Here is a 20,737-nt window from a genome sequence, read left to right as displayed (position 1 = left end):
ATGTACGATAACTTTAGCCTGGTGGTATGTGAAGTTGCCAAAAAGAGCGAGTTAACACTCTTCAAGTGGGAGAAACTGCTTAATTTAGTCTTTTATTTGGTGTTATTTTTCCAGAGGTTTCTGGTGGACACCAGCACACTTTTCCCAGATTTGCTGGTGTGTGGAGTTATCCTCTAGATCTCTTTCCACCGACAAAGATGTATTTCAATGTGTGAACCCCAAACTATACACAGAAAACAAACAAGTAGTGGCAAGGTCAGTAAGTCTGACGTTAATGTATGTAAACTGCAAATGTAAAATGCAGTGTCTCCATGCATAACCATACTAAAACCAGATGTTTTGGCTTTCCCATTACGTGTTTTATTTAAAGCAGCTGGATCGTACTCTGTGCATGAAGAGGTTTGTCAACAGATGTGTTTCACACACATTTCCTGACTAAAGCACACATTAAAAGCCTTCTGCCGAGAAAACGCAAAAACATTGCTTTTCATATACATTGCACGTTTGAGAAAAATAATTTAATATATGTTGAATCTTTGTATTTTTGAGATATAAAATAGTTCTTCATGCATTGCTACGTAATGTACGTCACAAGAGACCGAATAATACATCAAACACTCAATAGCGTGAGGTTAGAGAGGAATATTTCTTTGGGTGGAGTCAAAGCACACATTTTGCATATTTTTAATCATTTATAGCAATACACCTTGCTGCCTGTCGGGCCAGACATGAAATGGCAAAAATCATATGTAGAGGAACTGAGGTTATTATCCATGCTCATTAATAGTAAGCACTCAATCTTACAAATGGAGACTTACAAAACAGGGTTACCTCAATGTACTTACTCTCCCTTCAGGAAGACGTGAATTTACCCTTACTTACTGTCTACCAGACAGATAGCTACATTTATTTCAGTTAATAAAAACCATGAAATATTACACAGATAAAAACGTTCAAAGAACATAATTCTGCTGTTAGGTTTTGAAAGTTTCCTTGAGCATAAATGGAGTTCCGTCTAACAAATTAAAGCTGTGACAAGTCAGGGCGGCAAAGTGCTATTGCCATCCTCTTTAGAGGGGCATGTTTTTTTTCTGTAAAAGAAACACGTGGTGGACTGCTTAGAGTATAATAGTGTATTTGGTTAGCCATAGCATAAGATGGTCATGCAAGTGCTCCCACTCACTTTCTCTTCTTTCTTCCTTTTTTTTCTCACACAAAAAGAGAGGTGGGAAGTTCTATTTCTATCATTTTTCGGAGATTCGGCTCCCCAAAAATGCAGGAAAGTGTGACGCCGACTACTTTAATACACATTTATATTAAACACATCCCACTGGAAGGAAAAGGCCAATAAAGATTTATTAGGCACACAGACTAGAAAGCTCAACAGAAACTCCATATAAACCAGGGGAAAACCGTATGTGCCACTGTCAAAAACGTAACAGGTTAACAGCCCAACCACCACTAATGCACCTAATTTCCTGAAGGTGGGAATCTACTATGCACACAATGCCAAAGTGTACGGACCTGGGTGTGGGGTTGTAGCACAACCACCACGAAGTATTTTGACAGAATATATCTGTAGATTCCCAACTGCAATTACTTGATGCACAAAGCAGTCGTTCCTACTCCCTGGCCCAGGGAAGTACAGCCATGTTTGCTTGTCAAAATCCTGCTTCTGAAGGGTGAACCCAAGCGCTGTTCTGGTGAGGCATCCACATTTCCACTCCAGACAAAACCCCAGGGGAAGGTTCTAAATTATCACTTCCATGAGCAGTTTGGAAAGAACAACACTATTATCACTCGTGTTCAATAAAGAAAGCCCATCTTAATTCCAGTAAGCTACATCTGGGCCTGTGTCACACTAAGGAGCCGAGACCCTTGAAGGAGAGCATACACTCTGTAGAAACCCTTGCATCTAACATCTGTAGGAGTCTTCACAGTTACATGGTGCTATCAGTCAGTCCGAAAGCTTGGTGCAGTGTTGACGTTTGACACTTAGGAGCTGATTACGATGTCAGTCGGAAAGCCTCCGACCGCTATTCAGTAGCTTTCTGACCGTGGTCGGAGGCATTCCGACCGACACAGTAGGTTTGCGGTCCGACCGCCCTTTTACAATGTCGGCGGTCAGAACGTAAACCTATCGGTCATTCTGACTTGGTTCCGACCGGCTCTTGGAGTCTTCTTGCCAGTCGGAACCTCACCGGAATCTCCTATGGACGGGGTTTCTGCTGTCGGGATTACAATGTTGATTTCCCACAACCTTTCTGTGCCAGCCTTTCTGAAACGTAAAGTCTGTCGGAAAGCGACTTTGGGGGTCCATAGCAAAGCCCCCTTGCCTCCACGGTCTACAGTTGGTGGTCGAGGGAGTACCCAGGGTACCCCCCTGTAAAACTCTGCACTGTGTGGTGGTGCCTGCCACAGGGTGCAGGGTTTTACACACATCCCCATTTATCTATAGGAGCCTGTATTACAGCCGAGATGGTGTGGGCCGGAGGCAACTCTGACCGACATCGCAATAAGCCCCTTAGTCTCTCTTGGTTTAGACTACCTTCTCCATATCTGTGCAGTCTCGTAGATAGCTGTGGACCAAGTCGAAGCTTCTTGAGCCTATATTACAAATAAGATGCACAAAATGAGCTTTCTGCACTACTTTGCTAGAAAGTTAATTTTTTATTTTTTAGTGCACACAGGCGTTTTAACACCTGCTATTCTGGAGTAGGTTGACTGTAATTTGTCAAGAAAGTTTTAGATTAATAAATGAGAAGGGCAGCTGATATCTATGGTACTCTATTTTAGGGGAATTCTTGGATGGATCAAGGACTCAAAATGAAAGTAGCATGAGGTTAAGAATAAACCCAACATTACTTAAACATGGCACCGATTTCAATTAATGCATTTATCCATTGTGCACTAATGCCAGCTCCTGTTGATTATCCTTCAGAATGTTATCTTTCAATGTACATATAACAATGAAGATATGCGGAAAATGTGGTAATTGTTTACTTTGAATATATTAAGAAATCTTTCAACTTTGAGGTTGAAGCTGTTATCTTATGTGGTTATCGCTTCTCAGAAACTGTTATTTACAGTCTTTTATCAATTCAGTAGCCTTTAAGTATTACTAAACTTGGACTTCAGACTTGCAGATATGAGGATAGCTGCCAGTTTCAAGAAAGTACTGTTAAATTACTAAAAAAAGGTACCCCGGTAAGAGTGGGAACATATCAGGTTGCACACTTTATGTGATTGTGACAAGGTTCTTTTACAAATGTATTGTGTATAATCACTGAACTTTATATTTTTAACATTATTATTTCTTTATTTCGGTTCAAAATAAAACCATAAAAGTTACATCAACAATATACACAAACAATACAAATGTCAATTTATATTGATCCTGCGAGGTGGGCTGTTTCACTCACTCCCTTGCCTTTTTTCAGATATGCAAGACTGCTTGTATTGCATGATTGCTTCAGAAGGCTATGATGCGAGGTGGGGTGTCTGACTCTGTCACTTGCCTTTTTGCAGATATGCTATATTACTTGTATTGTATTGTATGATTGATTTTGAAGGCTATGCTGCGTTTAAACCCCCCAGACGTAGCCTAGCTACTCTCCTCCCCCCTAAATGTATCCAGGAGTTTCGCAAACTTCAGCAGCAAAGGAGTTCAGCTGGAATTTAAAAGATTCCAATACCACGTGGCTCCAAGCAAATCTTTTCTGGGTCTACTCCCTTGTCCCTCTCCCTGAGGATCTGCGATGCCAGGAAAACATAGCCCGTCCCGAAAAGAATTGAAACCCCTTATGTTGAACTCTCACCTAAGTATGTCAATACTATGTCTTCCTTCTTCAATAACAGGTGGAAAGCAATTTGATTCATTCTGTCAACCGAGATGCCTTACTTTTCTACTCCTCTCTTTTCCCTGGTACCATTTACCATGCAGCATGAACTCAAGAGTTTCAAGTGCTTCTTGATGTTTCTTTGATTTATTATTAGATACCTTGGTTTCGTGTTTTCTTAAATGTAAGGTGCTCTGATACCCCATGGGGAAAAGCGCTATATTAATATCAGAATTAAATGTAAGTGAAAAAGTACCGTAGAATATCATTTCATAGCAGCCCACTGTGAGACTTTGGTACACCAGGCACACAAACGTGCAGATCAGCACAGTTAAATACTAATATATATGAAATGCATGCAACTTTTTTATTCACTGTCATAGCTTGATGAAAAGCCCATTTATTTGTTGTTTTTCTTTCTATTGGCCTATTCCTGTGTGTTCTCAAATTTCCAAAATATTACACCGTTATTTTAAAAATGAAAGCTGGGATCTTTATTTTAATATATTTTAATGGTTCTTTAAAATTATGTAGTACATTTGAGAGGTTTCAAGTCAACATTAGAAAATCAGAGAAGGAAGGGAAAATGTGTTTGAGGATTGTGTTATTTTGTTGTCAGTAGGCGCAATAGATGCCAATGCCCTTACGATGACTTATGTATGGTAAGAGAGCATAAGTTTAATAGCCTGTATCTGAGTTGGCAGCAGTGCTAGATTCTGATGTACCCTAGAGACCATGTACAGTTGACCAGAGGAGAAGAAACTTGTCCAAATAATATTTATGGTTGATGAAGTCTAAATAGCTTTTGGTCCAATGTGATTTATGACTTCTTCATCAGGTATGTGTCTGGGGATATAGGTTAGATATGATTTTAAATGTAATAAGAATTCTTGTCATGGAAGCAAGTTTAAAGTTGTTGCAGTCTTATCACTTACAAAGTTTTCGATCTTTTTTCCATATCAAATCCAATTAGAGTACGTGGGGAATTCAACAACTTTTCACAAGGAAGGCATTTTGTAAGACACAGGTAGCCAGAATGTTCGGTACTTTGATTTGATACAAATATATGTGCATGCCTGGGGATGATGATATTTTTCTCATAGTTACCTGGTTCATAACATTTTATAGTCACTTACTTTGGCGGTGGTCAGATAGTTTCTTAGGTTACAAGGCAGTGATCCTTCCGTGACATTTATACCTTTTTAAGTCCAGGCTGTTTTTTTCTACCAGAAACTAAGAAATTGTTGACATTTTTGCAGATTGTTCAGTGAAATGAGCGACCACTTCCTTCTCAGGATAGCAACATTGACGTTGTGTGTAAAAGCACTTCTGTTTGGGACAGACTGGGCCTATTTCCCTGGAAAAAAAGTAAACTTAGAGGCAGAGATTCACATATCCGCCCAAGCTTACATTTTTTGCTCTGACTTGACTGTGCAGCCGTCACCAGTAACCTTTGTGAGTATTACCAGGAGAGTGGCTTTGGCTCTGCCTACTTACTGGGAGTACATGTGTTTTATTGGGCAGAAGGTGTGTACTTCCAGAAGAAAGTACTTGCCCTCCACACTGCTGTGATCATTTTGTTTATTTGTCCCGCTGCCTGAGCTTGCACTTTAAGGGTCACACACATAACATTGAAATGCTATTAAGGTGTCTTAGATAACAAGATAATGTATATATTATTTTCACTGGTAGCAGCACAAGTGGGAGGAGTGTAGTCCTTAACCTACATGTATTTTTAGGTCTGGCTTTAAATTGAAACGTTCACCTGACATTTTAACCTACATCCATACTATTCGACAATTCTTTGCTTCCACACAAATAAATATCCATTCCTATGCTATTTACTTGTAATGCTTTACATTATCATACACCATTCCTTTAATGCCAGACCTATTGGCATTGCCAATGCTTGTTGGAGTTGATCTATTAATAAACTTTTCTAGAATTAGGCCAGGAAAGCTGCGTCAGGAGCAGTTTGCCAGACAGACATTTGGGAATATTATGTAATGGTTCCCATGGTGTCCTGCTGTGCGAAATTCTACAGAGCATAGAATTCTACAAAAGGTGCTCTTTTTTTCCTCCATGGGGAAATGTTTTTTTCCTGTGGAAAAATTCTTGCCCCCCAAATTTGATGGTGAGCCTTTGCCCTACATGTACGACTATTTTCAGGTTGGGAAAGTGTAAGATGAAAGTTTGAGTATGACCACAAACATAGGTTTGCAGAGTTTCTCAAACCACCAAGCAAATCCTGCCCCATTCCACCCCCTGGGAATTTGACTACAGAGTTTTGCACTGCACTCGTGATACAGAAATCCGCAGTGGTATTTCGATTTCCTGCAGGCAGTAATGCTTTTTTGAATTCCTAGCAAACTTAAATGGAGGTATTTTCTGCCGAAAATACCTTTGTGAAATGGCCCACTGTATTTTTGCATACACGCACTCATTTATCACATTTGTACTCCTCGCACAAAGGATTGAGTATGCTTTAGTATAAAATTAATGGGGATCATTTTAAACGTGTACTTTTGAAAGAGTAGAAATGCAGTTTTCATGCAGTGTGCAACATATAGTTAACATTTAAACCTAGAGTATCTTGATTTTTTTTTCAAAGCAGTTTTTATAGCCGAAGCTCGGAACAGGTTTATTGATTTTCATGAATGATTTCTTTTTGTTCGTTTGATTTTTTTTTTAAATAGACCTTTTTTGAAAATGCACTCCTTTCTTTCTTTAAATCGCATTTCTTGTATTTGCGTTTTAAAAGTAGTACATACATTTACCATAAAGATACTAAGGGCCATATGCATCAACACATTTTCCCATAGACACAGAATGGGCAAAACCCTTTGATGCATCTGGCCCTAAAAGCCAACCCTAGTCAAAAAACAAATGGATGCTTAAGACCGCAAGCTCGCCTCATTTGGGATCACTTCTCTTCCTGGCCGAGTGTGTAGCTGCCATACCACGCAAGGACAATGGTAAACTACAACAGATGAAAAGCCTGTGGCCTTTAGTGTAGCATAGGCAACACTTGTACTCCGCTAAATACCGTGTTCTCGTATTGATTCTTTAAGTGTCATTTCACTCACTTATGTGATACATTAATTTATTGTAGTTCTTACATGGATACAGTCCTTAAAAGTGAAACAGAGCAGTAAAGATGTTCACTTTTCCAGAGGACCTGTCTGTTCTTGAGCAGTGCAGACCCACTTCCATTATAAGTATTTCAGCCCTGATGAGAAGTGATGGCACTCTTGCTTTGAAATTAAGAAAGTGCAAGCACTCGGTACCTAAGGACAAAAAAGCACTCTACGTTTATTGTGAAAGGTAGGGTGACAATATAAACTATAACTGAAAAAAGAACAGAGCCTGTGCTATCTTAAATGCACAGAGCTTGCTTTGTGTCATTTGACAAGGAGAGGCCATTTTCAAGAAGGCCCTTCTGCGCATGTCCCTCCCCGGCTCTCAAAGAGGAAGCCTTCTCTAGCCAGGCAAGCCCCAAGCTGACTGATACTCCAACTGGTCTGGTACTCTGCACACGCGATTGTCTGACTACAAAAGGGCAGTCAACTACTACCCTGTAAAATTTAAAAGAGGCTCTGATCACCGTGAGGGTCACTCTCAACTCTCTTTAAGTACCTAAAAGCCCACAGCAACATTTTGATCCCAGAAAATTTTGCTGTGTGTTCTGCACATATATGCAGGGCTGCCACGCTTTCAATGGCACCTGTGCAAAAGTCGTTGGACAAGAAATGGAGCCTCATTCTCAATAATGAGTTGTGTATCGTCACATCACCCATTTAACCTAATTGTGACACTGAACATGCAGACTTGGTGGCTGGGGAACCTGAAAAGGCCACATTCTGGGACATGGAAAGGCCACATACATATCTCTGTGTAGGTGCCTTTCATTGTCCAGTTGGATCAGGCCACCTAGAAAGCTTCCATTAATCATTTCTGTAGAGGGGGATATTTGTGCAGGCACTATTGACAGTAAGCATCTACGAAAATCACCCTCCCTGGCGGAATTCATAAGAGAACTCTATACCTGGCTCTTCAACTGAGACCAGAGATACCTCCCTGCCCTGATACCCTCAGGGGTGAGGAGTAGCACTCTATAAAACTCATTGATTGAGTGGACCAGCGTATTGTGAGAAGTATTTTTCGTAGTGCCTTGATATCCACATGGTCACCACTTTGCCTGAACAGTCCTAAAATGCCATTGCCTATTATGGACTGGTTTTACCAACCATATGCATCAGACTGCAGAAGTTATGTTTGATGGTTCACTAACAAATGTTTTTTTAATGGGACAAGGTTGTCCTTTTGCCTAACCTAGAAGACCAGTGGATCGCGCTTCTTCCGGTCTCTACACTTTGACCTATCCGGTTTAGGCGACCCTGCCAGGAGTCTAAGCTTCTGCCGGCATAGCTCTCCAGATCACTGAGACATGAAAGCCCCTAAATCTTTTGTTTTCAAAAGCTGACTTTAAATTTTGGCTTGAAGATTTTTAAAAAAATATTTCCAATAAACATGTAGTCATTTTCATCTTGTGAGTATGCAGCTCAGCTCAAGAGGCAGCATCCAGAAAAAAGAGGTGAAGCAACAGATTTGGTTCAGTAGCACCGAATGCGATGAGTCCATATAGCACAACAAATACTGTGAGTGTGAGACATACAGGGGCCATAAGGTAATCTCTTCTTCTGCAGGGAATACTCCGTCTTAAAGCTGGTGCAAATATTTTGACTCTTTCCTTCAATGCCCTCGAATTGCAATGACTGTATGGGATCTTTGGCCAACTTAGGTGAAAGTGCCTAGTTCCCAAGCAGGCAACTTCTTATTTGGCATGTTATTTGTCAGAAAAACTAGATTTATCCACTGTTGGGACTTGGTGAGGACTAGCTGAATGTCAGATATGTTACTGTGTGAGAACATTGAAATGTCATAGGACGTACTTTATTGTCCGCATCACTGTACTCTGCTTTATGACATTCTTCAGTCTTTAACACCTTAACCGCAGCGGTTTTTCCACCGCGGTGCGGGCGTTCTATTGAGTGGGCGGGGCTCTGTCGGCCGACGGCAGCACCTGCGAGGTAAGCACGGAACAGGTTAAAACCAACTCTCTTGGTGATTTCTAAGACACTCTATCACCAGGATTGTCCGATTTTGAGGGCGACAGGCCCCCGCCTCAAAGAGTGAACTCCTGAAACTGCATCTGTTAAACATCCTTGCCTGAGGTAGGACAGAAAATAGAACTTCTGACAGACCACTTCTCTTATACCAAAATGATCCACTAGAACCCCTGATTGTCTTCAGACAGGAAGAGCAATGTGTTGACAGTCAGTGTATGAGTTCTGGATGTACGATTTTACAGTGCATGCCATTACCATGCATGCCTTTACCAACCATGTAATACAATGCCTTCAATCAAGAGTATTTGTAATCAATCAAGAGTATTTGTAAAGCTCGCTACTCACCCGCTAGGGTCTCGAGGCACGGGGGGGGGGGCTGCTACTGCTCGGAAAGCCAGGTCTTGAGTTGCATCCTGAAGGAGAGATGGTCCTGGGTGAGTCGTAGGTGGGTGGGGAGGGCGTCCACGTCTTGGCCGCCAGGTAGGTGAAGGATCTTCCGGTGGTGGTTCTGCGGATCCGTGGGACGGTGGCGAGGGCGAGGCTGGCGGAGCGGAGCTGGCGGGTTGGCGTGTAGAATGTGAGGCGGTTGTTGAGGTATTCGGGGCCCAAGTCGTGGAGAGCCTTGTGTGCTTGGGTGAGGAGTCTAAACGTGATCCTTTTGCTGACGGGGAGCCAGTGCAGGTCCCTCAGGTGGGCGGAGATGTGGCTGTGTCGGGGATGTCCAAGACGAGTCGCGCTGAGGTGTTCTGGATGCGCTGGAGTCTTTTCTGTAGTTTGGCGGTGGTCCCAGCGTAGAGGGCGTTCCCGTAGTCCAGACGGCTGGTGACGAGGGCCTGGGTGACCGTTTTCCTGGTTCCAGTGGGGATCCAGCGGAAGATCTTACGGAGCATGCGGAGTGTGTTGAAGCAGGAGGAGGTAACGGCGTTAACTTGCCTGGCCATCGTGAGGGAGGAGTCAAGGATGAAGCCCAGGTTGCGTGCTTGGTCCGTGGGCTTGGGTGGGGGGCCCAGAGCAGGGGCCACCAGGAGTCATCCCAGGCGGAGATGGATGGGCCGAGGATGAGGACTTCCTTCTTGTCTGAGTTCAGTTTCAGGCGGCTGAGCTTCATCCAGTCTGCGATGTCTTTCATTCCGTCCTGGAAGCTGGCTCTGGCGGAGGTGGGGTCATTGGTGAGGGAGAGGATCAGTTGGGTATCGTCGGTGTAGGAGATGATGTTGAGGTTGTGCTTGCGTGCGACTTGTCTGTCGGAGAGGAAGGAGGTGATCCTTTCCTTGGATCCAGGCGTGGCGGAGGCGGGTTGTCGGGGTGCGGTGGCAGACCGTGTTGAACGCAGCCGAAAGGTCGAGCAGGATGAGGGCGGCGGTTTCTCCGTTGTTCAGCAGGGTCCGGATGTCGTCGGTGGCCGCGATGAGGGCGGTCTCGGTGCTGTGGTTCGCTCGGAATCCGGACTGCGATGGGTCGAGGGAGCCGTTCGTCTCCAGGAAGGGTGTCAGCTGTTTGTTGACGGTTTTCTCGATGACTTTTGCAGGGAAGGGGAGGAGCGAGATGGGGCGGAAGTTCTTGAGGTCTGAGGGGTCTGCGGTGGGTTTCTTCAGGAGGGCGCTAATCTCTGCGTGCTTCCAGCTCTCCGGGAAGGGGGCGGATATGAAGGAGTTGACCTTTACAACACGTTACATTTCATTGTGGGTCTTTACCACTCCTATCTATCTATCTGTCTGTTTCTGTCTCAAACCCACTTTTATTGTGTACATATGTAATTTTTTTGGGGAGGTGGGGGGTACCACCCCAAATCCCACCTTTTTTTCCTACCCCTAAGTTCCCTTTACTTCTTCCCGTCCTGTACCATACAAATATCCTTATTACCCTATGTTTCTACCTGCATCTAAACTCTAAAATCACCTTTACCCCATTTATCTCTATACTCCCATAAACCCAAAAATCGTTTTTACCACCTTTACCTCTACCCATCCCTAAACACTAAATTCTCCCTTTGCTCCCTTTTACTCTACCCACCCAAACCTTTTTTAAATAACATAAATTATAACTATGCACTTACCTGCGTGGTAAAGGCCATGTGTGGTAATGACTGCACTGTAAAGGCGGCACACCATTGATTGTATATGAAGGACGCAGTATTGGACTTCCTGGGCTGCCTCCTGAAGGTGTTAGCCCTTCTAGGGAGACACGATTGGTCCCTTCGGCAGGTGGTGGAGCACATGGCTGAATGTGACAATGAGACCTGTCAAAGATGCAGCATACTTCTTGGCCCATAGGTATTCTCACCAACCTCATCTTACTTCTATGATCTCCAAAATAACACTTTTTAGACTCTTCCCTCTTCTATCCCTCCATTATCCTATTCAATCCAAATAACAGACTCACCGGTCCACCTCACACAACTCATATGTTCCCATACTAATCCACCACTAATGATTTTGGGTTCTAAAGTAGCATGCTACTCGCCGAAAAGCGTTTCAGCACCTCGTCAGGGGTAGTATGTGGCAAATAAATACAATTACACAATTATAATTTGTCCTTGCAAAGACCCTCTATTCCTTCATTTTACATATGTGAAGCTCAATGGAGAGCTGTAATTATTTGACCTGCCTTACTCGGACTCATGATTTTATGGTTCACATGCTGATGATAAAGTGGCTTAAAGAAAGTCTTAGTTTCTCAGTTAGGTGGAACTAGAAGAGAAAAAGAGCACATTTCCTGGTCCCCTCCTTAGAGCTTTGATCAACAGATTTCTGGGACCACAGCAGCAGTTTCAGATCCAGTATCAACCGGGATAAAGAGGGTTAGTTCAGGTTTAGTGGCTGCCAGGAAGTGCACCATCATTCAAAACCGACAATGCCCACTTTCTTCTCTATGAATCCTGTTCAGTGGTGGCAAGAAATACCAAGATATATGGTTTCTTGCTGATGTACATAATGGGTAGCTTCTTAGATTCACAGGCTCTCCGCCAAATATACCTCCTAAAACATCTTTCAAACCTCTTCACTGGCTCGTCTGGAAGGAGCAATTACTCCAGGATTTAAGGTCCATTGAGAAAGTTTTGAAACACATTGTCTATACTCCTGCTACTTCTTGGTAGCAAAGGAAGGACCTCAGGAAGAGAATAAATCTATTTTGGACAAGCATGAAATAAGTGGATAAAAAAGGCAACAAGTCAGAATCCTTGTGTTACAGCACATGTCAGACAACTAGAAAGAGTTTAGGTGTACTTCACAGGCTTTCCAGACAGTTACTTTCATATCCCTTTTGCCAGTAAGCATACAAACATATAGTTTTTTAAAAATTGGAAGCTTCCAGAATAACCAGTGCAAGAGCTTTCTCTTTTTTTTCTCCTCAATATACATTGGTAATCTTTGACCTGTGCATTTGGAGAAGACCCAAGGTGGTCCCCTTTGCAAGATGGATATTTGAGTCTACTCACATTTGGAGGCCTGACTCCTCAAATCCAACATGTGCAAGAAGGCCTTGCAAGATTTTCAGACCGTGCACGTCCTCTGGCTTTGGTCCAATTGTCGTGTTCTATCTAGGACCCCGATCAATATTGTGACCTTATGCCCCTATACGGCTATAATCAATCCATACCCCTATAATGGCATAAACGATCAGAGCCATATTTCAGAAACTCGCCTCTGCAGCTCATTACAGTAGATGACACAGCAGAAGCCACTATCTTCGATTCCTAGATTACACACCGAGTTCTTTCAACAGATAAAACCCCAGCAACCTGGGAAAGCCCCGCTTGCTATGTTTTGATTATTAATAGAACTCTAATGAGCACTGTAAGAACGACCGGTTCTTAGTGACATCTTTATTGACGTCTTATGTCCAAAAACTTACGTCAAACAAGGCACCTTTTAGGTATAAATAATACCAACATTGCCTTAAGCAAACACAGCAGTGGTGGTTGTGAATACAGGAGCAGAACAGATGTCTCTTGCAGAGCCCAGCAGATGTGAGAAGCCCACGGACGCTGCCCCTCCTCCTCCTTGACGCGCTGAGAAAGACGCAGTCTTTTCTCCTGCCGAGAAAATCCAGCTCTGGCGTTTCCAGCCTACCCTTGCGGGTAACTGGGATATCGAGTCCTGAGAGGAGATACTAGACCTCCAACATTCTATTCCAGAGGTACGGTGTTGACTAAACCCTTAGAGAGAATTCTTGAAGCAAAGCCTTGGCAAAACCAACTTAACTTAAATGGCTACTTACTTACTCCCTCCCAAGTATTCGGCTTAGGTCAGGTACACTGGGGTAGGCATAGTTAGAAGCACCAGTTGAGGACGTTAGCTAAATGTATATATGAATGTATATATTTTACTCATTTTAACTATCGTATGGCTAAGAAACTATATCGATGCTTTTACAGTATTATTATATCGCAATACTCCTTTTACTGTACGCACTTTTTATAATAACAAGTCTTGCAATTGTGGCAATTCATTTCTCTTGCATGAGAAGAAAGACTGTTCAATAAATAATACCTTTTTATTGAAAACGCCCGTCTCTCTATTCTCTGCATCCTGGCTTAAAGTAATTCTTGCACAACTGACTTAGTGAAATAGCTGTCTATTGTTTCACACGACTCTAGAGATTGACTCTTATTCTAAGGAGCAAACTTGTCATGTTTATGCGGTTGTTGGAAAACTGAATCCCTTCTTGTTTGAGCCAGGGGAGCTGATCACTTCCTATTCAGTCAAGAAAGTTTCCAGTGACCTCTGAGCTAGTTGGTACAAACCCAATTAAGTCTAACATAGTCAGTAGAGACCTGGAAGACCGCACTTCTACGTCTATACTGCTGTTTATGTTATTCCAATACGCAGGGCCTATAGGAAAAATAGGAACTACACTACATGGCGCCCAACGTTTGGTAAGGCGATAAAACTAACGCAAGACATTAGAGTAACTCAGTCGTGCTTTTTCACACAGACCCTTTCTACCGTAAATACTCCAATAGACGTCTGGAGTGGGTGAAAGGTTAAAATCCGCCCGAACTTAGTAGGAAGAGATTCCTATGTAAAGCTCTGGTTTATTCAACGTTGAAGGATACAGTGTTCCAAAATATTGTGCACCTAATCTTTGTCTCCTTGGTGACCTGCCCTGAAAAACTTTCATTTATACAATGTCAGTACTAGACAACGGGACCGCTGAAGCCGCAGTAGATGCGAATCAACGGGACGCCGGTGTTAATGAACCGGGTGCAATAATCATCCCGGTCAACATAAGAAAAACTATAACGTCAAAACTTATAGAAAATTGACTGACCACACAAGGTGGCACAGTCTTCTTCGTGATAGAGGCACACGAATATCGGCAGACAGAGGTATTCTATTCATGGATAAAATTTCCAGCGGCAAACGCTGCAACACACGAGTTCCACTATAACAAAATAGAGGATCCCCCGGATGAATACGCTCCTTTCGAGGAGATTGAAATCCCATTAAAATACCAAGAGCACCTGCTCTGGTTTAAAGGCGCCCTAAAACACAATGATCATATTACCAGGCTCGGCCCACTAGGTAGACCAGGAGCAACGTGGCAGGTTCTAGCCAGCTACACACCACACCCGGACATTGATAAAATGTCTAAAGAAGAACTTTTAGCACAGCTAAAAACATTAATTGAAATACATAGACAATTAGTCCAATATGTAATGCGGACGGCAACAGTCCAAACAGCTGTTAATGTACCACAGCTGACCCCTCATCAGGGGAACACAAATAAAATTACACCACAGAACATACAATCATGTCTTGGTAAAACACCCATAAAACGGGAACAAATTCCTTTCTGGTTAGCGCAGAAAATTACTCAAATAGAGGCAGTATTTCCGAATACTACCCCTATTGAGAAACACAGAATTCTGACCATCTGCTTTCCAATGGGGGTCGCACCACACGTGGAGGACTGTGACACTTGGGGTACAGTCTTTGCTTCCATTTACACAAAAACACATGGTGTTCTGTCAATGGCGGTAATACCAGATGTGCTAAAACATATTCAGAATGAATACGGTCCAGAACCTGCTTTAACTCTTGGTATGAAATTACTGAAAGACTTCAAGCAGGTCTCAGCTATATTACTAGCCAATATAAAAGGAGAAGCAGCATCTGTGGCGATCCCCCAGAAATTGAAGGAAACAGATTTAATAGATCAACCAATTGAGCTTGCCAGAATTATAGAAAAATGTTATGAAGAATTAGGTAGAGACAGCTTGGGTGGGAAACCAGTAAAACCCCAACTACTCGAAAATCCTGAAAAATTATTTATTAAAAATAATTCAAACACTTCTAAAAAGAACTAGGATGGAAATAAACAATCTACTCCCAAGGAAAAAGTTTTCCAGTCCAGAGGAAGGTCTCCTCGACGGAGGGAAAGAACTCCGACTCGAGAACACCAGTCTCCCCAGAGGGAGCCCTCTGAGAAAAGATATACCCTTAGAAATAGGGATAACTTGAAGAAGCCTGATAGATATCAAAGTATTGATACACGTCCCTCTCGATCTTTTTCGCAGAAATCGGAAAGAAGAGGGCGGTCTGACTCAGGAGAGCACACCAAGTCCAAAGACAAGGAACCTGCTCAAAGTAAAAAATCACAATTTCCAAGGAAGAAGGTAGCCAGTATTAGAGTAATCGAACATGCTGAGAATACTGAGGACACAGCTGAAAAACGGGGAGTGGGCACAGACAATGCTAGACAGTGCAGCAGAAATCACCATAGCTCGCAAGATCCTGATGAGTCATCTGGAGACAGTGGACACGAATGAATACATTCAAGTAGAAACTGCCGACACCAGAGTTAGCGAACCTCATAAGATATACGAAATAACACTGTGTATAGAGGGAGATAAGACTAGGAAAATAAGGGGTCTATTTTGGGATAAACTCTCAAAAGGCTATGACATCCTGTTAGCTGAAAAGGATTCGCCCCCGGAGTTTGTCAGGGAGTGCCCTCGTGGTGAAGACATGATTATGCCTGCCTTCTCGAATCGCATTCCGATTCATACTAAATATATATATGCGAGGAAATGGGCAGTAGCCCAGGCACCAGCATTATATAAAAATCATGTAGGATGGGATGAGGACTCTCCTCCTCACAAAATCCAGTTAAAAAGTCAACCGACTGCACAAAGGCAGTATCCAATTAAGCAAGAAGCTAAAAAACAGGTCAGGGAGATTTTAGATCAACTTGAATACCAGGGGGTGATTGAAACATGCACCTCTCAAATGAACAATCCTTTGTTTCCTGTCTCCAAACCGGACGATTCATATCGTCTAGTCTTGGACTACAGACTCCTAAACTCATGTCGCAAAACATTTGCAGTACAAAATTCGCAGAGTGCTGCACTAATGAATAACATAGTTCGCAAAAAATATAAAACGACATTAGACATATCTAATGGTTTCTTTTGTCAAAATATTGCACCGGAAAGCAGACACTTGACCGCTTTCTCAGTAATGGGGTCACAGAAAAATTTCTGTAGGCTCCCACAGGGATTTAAGAACAGCCCAGGACTATTCTCAGCCAGAGTAACAGAGTTACTACAAATATATGATGATGAGGCAGTATCTTACGTCGATGACATCTATCTAACAGACGACGACTTGGAGACTCACTTGAAAGGGTGAACACCATAATACTTGGGTTCGCTGCAGAGGGTTACAAATTTAACTTTGAAAAGTCTCGAATTGCCCATCTGACAGTCTTATTTTTAGGATACGAATTATCAAATGAAGGAAAAAGCCTAGCGGACAACTTCTTAGAGAAGTGCGCTGTACTCCAAGCACCAAAAACGCTGAAGAACTTACAGTCAATTCTAGGCTTCCTGAATTTCGGAAGAACTTACATTCTAAATTATGCGGAGAGGGTTACACCTCTCTACGAACTAATTAAACCTGATTTTAAACCAATCAACTGGACTCAAAAACACACAGAAATTTTGAGATCATTGCAAACAGACATGTTAGCAAAAACAAAATTAGATACACGTGACAATACACGAATCCTTGTAATCCGAGTCATCCCAGGAAGATGCGGATTCACGTACCTGACCTCTAATGAGGGAGAAAGGGTACCGATAGCTTACAAATCTCACTTGTACACACAAGCAGAAAAAACATTCAGTCTCACAGAAAATACTGTGAAAGCAGTGCAAACTGCTATAGCTAAAGAACGAGAACTAGCACATGGCAAAAGGATCAATGTCCTCACTGCGGAAGCCGCCTTCGAGGCGCTATTCAGCCCAGTAAACCTGCCCACAGTGTCACTGGATCCGAAATGAATACAGTGGGTAAATTCTCTTGGCGCGGAGGACGTGAAATACTATTTTGCCCCGCACATGAAAAAACGGAATGATTTAACTTATGAACAAGAATATCCTCTGCCAATCGAAATTCTTCCTCTACAACAATACTCCTGTATAATCTATACAGACAGATTTGTACAGCATTATAACGTAGAAAATAAATCCTACGATGCAGCCTGTGCGATTGTTAAAGGTCGCTGGCTCTGCGGTAAATTCAGACCGAAAATAACAAAAACTGAATCACTGAGAAATTGTTCGGCTCATCGAGCTGAAATTAGATCTTTAAAGACGGCGCTTGAAAATGCAGAACGTGAATTCCCGACACTAATCGTGTGCGATTCGCATTTTTGCGTCAACTCTTACAATAATAAGTTGCAGAGCTGGGTTCAAAATGATTACAAAGATGACACAGGTGCCACAATCAAGCATAAAATGCTTTGGAAACAGGTAGTTCTTTTACAGAAAGAACTACAAAAGACTCACGTGATACACACTCTGAGTCTTCAACGTGATGGCGTTCACGTTGCAGGGAATTCATTGGCTATTACAGCCACAGCGGAAGCAACTAAACCGGCTTCCGTAGCCACAAAAAAAAGCGTTCAGAAAAATACATAGACGGGGAAACCATGCTGGCAGTAAAAAAGTCCTTAAAAAGCGACTGTGCAGCACTACCCGTGAACTATCCACTCAATTATGCATACGTAATTGATGCAAACTCTGTTCCTTTTGCTCGAATCCCTGGAGTGGGGGATAGGGTAATTCCAAACACAAACCGGAGAAAGTTATTAATAGCAGACGCACACATGGGTGAAGGTCCAAGGCACAAACAGATGAAGGAATGTCTGACTGAATTACAATCAGTATGCTGGTGGCCGGGGATGAGCGTGCAACATCAAATATATGTGAAAAACTGTCCAGACTGTGACAGAGATCGCAGTAATGAACCGGTCCAGCCTGTTGCCCAGTTACCGTTTATAGACAGGATAATGCTGTCTATATGCAATCCAGCGTCCTATTAATCGTTTAAGACTAAAACTTGTGGCCCCAGCGCTCGGCTGACGCCAAAACTGTTATAAAAGATCTGCGAGTCTTTATCGGCACATACACAATTGCCATGTTCCATTCTGACCAGGGTCCTGCTTTCAGCTCTCGAGCTTATAAGGAGGCCATGGCCAGTATGGGCGTTGGGTTGCGATACTCTCGTCCATCACACCCTGAGGGGAACAGTGTAGTGGAAAGAAAAAACCGAGACATAAAGCAATCTATAACAGCGAAGGTTCGGGTGATGGGTGGGTCAAACATTTAATAATTGTCCACTTAGTCTAAATAATTTGCCAAGAAATTCTCTAAAAGGTTTCAGCCCGTACGAACTATTGCTCGGAATTAGAATGCATATTCAGGACCTCGATAGTCAGGCTTCAGTGGTAAAAGATAAGAATAAAGACTTTGACATCAAAGATCGTTTGGCTGTTTTACAGGACTTGAATGAAACAAGAAAATCCTTAAGCAACATAAAGTTAAAGCAACAGCCAACTACCACTGAAGACACACCACCTGTCCCAGCAAGACCTGTCTGGATTCCAAAGATTGGAGATCTAGTCAGAGAGAAAATAGCGGTGAAGAAGGAATTTGGGCCTTCTTACAGAAAAGCAGTACCTGTCTTGGCAATCAAAGGAACAAGATCAGTAGTACTACCGCCTCTTGCTGGTAAAAAGGAGAACCGAGTTGTATCAATCGACCTGGTAAAACCACAAGCATGTGGCCTATAATCAACAGTAGGCCAAGTGGACTCCCAAGAAACAACAGAATACCCAAATTTGCAACAATCCAAGAGGTTCAAAATGAAAGACTAATCACATTTGATAAACCTGCAGTGCACAGAGAGGGACTATGCAATAATGTCATGGAACTCGTGCCTCTTGAAACACAGATTGAAACAGTTCGTCATGAAACACCAGTCTACAATGATGTGGCATCAGAATGTGCTACCGAAAGACAAATTGAGAAAAAAATTCCAACAATTGACAGAACTGCCTCTGGCTACTTCATCAACTTCGATACCTTTTCTGAAGATCAAAACGACACTGAAGTGAGACCAGAAAGAAAGACTTTTAAAGAAAAAGCAACAGAACTCTTTCATCAACTCAAGGAAACTTACCTTATTTCTCCATGGTTAGAGTTTTGGTTTGGGCTAGGTTTATTTTTCCTCCTGCTTTGGCTCATCATGGTACTTTGTTTGGGAAAAATCATTGAGGGAAAATACAGTTCAATGGACACAGCAAGTCAGAACATCAACTTAGTCCTGTAACCACACAAATCATCTCACATGAAGAAAAGAGGACTATCATCAGTAAATGTCACAGCCATTCCAATACCCGGCGGGGTAGTATGGGACAAGACTGACTATGAAGTATATGGCTCGGTGGAAATCCTGAAATATCATCACCAGTTCAAGGTTTCATTAAGTGACTTTCTAAAACCAAGTACTTTCTCTGATGATTGGGATTTTGAAAGTATAAATAATATGATGTCTGATTTAGTGTTGTCAGCAAGATTTACAGAACATGATTATTTACATGGTTCGTTTAATTATGAACAGATGTACTGCTTCACACATTACGGAGACCATTACTTACATAAATCTGCACAACCTAGAAATGTTTTTAAATATAACCAATGGGAACATTGTGCTACTCCACCTAAAAGCAGTTCGAAAACATTCTTTGAGAAATTCCAGTACTTCTCAGGGTTTAACACAAGTGATGCAGAAACGTTTTATTATAAACTGTTGGATAAAACAGGGTTGAAAACTATGCTGACAAATACTAAATTGATATATTCAGAAGCATTTTATGAAAAAATTATGACATTTGGTTTTGATTTCTGGAAAAACAAAATTGAAACAAAAACCATCTGGGGTACAAAAGAATGGCAGGTACAAGGCCTAGAAGCATTATTTCGAGCCTGCATGATCCCAGAACAAATAATGTTCTTAAATGACACAATTCACCAAACAACCTGTCTTGGCCTAGCTAAGATTAAAGACCTTAACAAACCGTCTATTCCAAAGCCAATTCCTGATAATGCAACAACAGAAGTTTAAATAGACGTATGAAAATTTTTACATCTAAACAGAACACATCCTGATTGGAAAAAGTGGTTAATCTGGCCTACTGACACGAATAACTGTCAAGATAGATTCCTGAACAAAACACAGGGGTTAAAAAATGACCAGACCAGACCCTAGATACTCCCAGAGACAAAATCCAGGGATAGTAACAACATACAGTGTAGGGAAGCTGTGCCTTGAATGGCTAGAATCATCCACACTGGCAGAAATTAAGCAACACTTACCGTATTTTCCGGCGTATAAGACAACTTTTTAACCCCTTAAAATGTTTTCAAAAGTCGGGGGTCGTCTTATACGCCGGAAACCACATTGTTACGAGTGGAAG

The 20,737-nt window shown here is 42.2% G+C and overlaps 1 protein-coding gene across 3 annotated transcripts in view; it reads left to right on the top strand.

Moving 5' to 3' along the window:
• Nucleotides 1-20,737, top strand: part of HVCN1 (hydrogen voltage gated channel 1) — a 246,810-nt gene that overhangs the window by 5,553 nt on the left and 220,520 nt on the right. The window contains exon 1 of one of the 3 annotated variants that reach the window (XM_086943024.1): nucleotides 5,179-5,294. The exons of the other annotated variants lie outside the window; for them this stretch is intronic. The gene's annotated coding sequence lies outside the window, so the exon portion shown is untranslated. Of the gene's footprint in view, nucleotides 1-5,178; nucleotides 5,295-20,737 lie in introns of those variants that run through there. 3 annotated transcript variants of the gene reach the window in all.

The sequence above is a fragment of the Lissotriton vulgaris genome, chromosome 11 (assembly GCF_964263255.1).
Source record: "Lissotriton vulgaris chromosome 11, aLisVul1.2, whole genome shotgun sequence".
Lineage (NCBI taxonomy): Eukaryota > Metazoa > Chordata > Amphibia > Caudata > Salamandridae > Lissotriton > Lissotriton vulgaris.
This window is presented reverse-complemented; position numbering and strand designations above follow the sequence as displayed.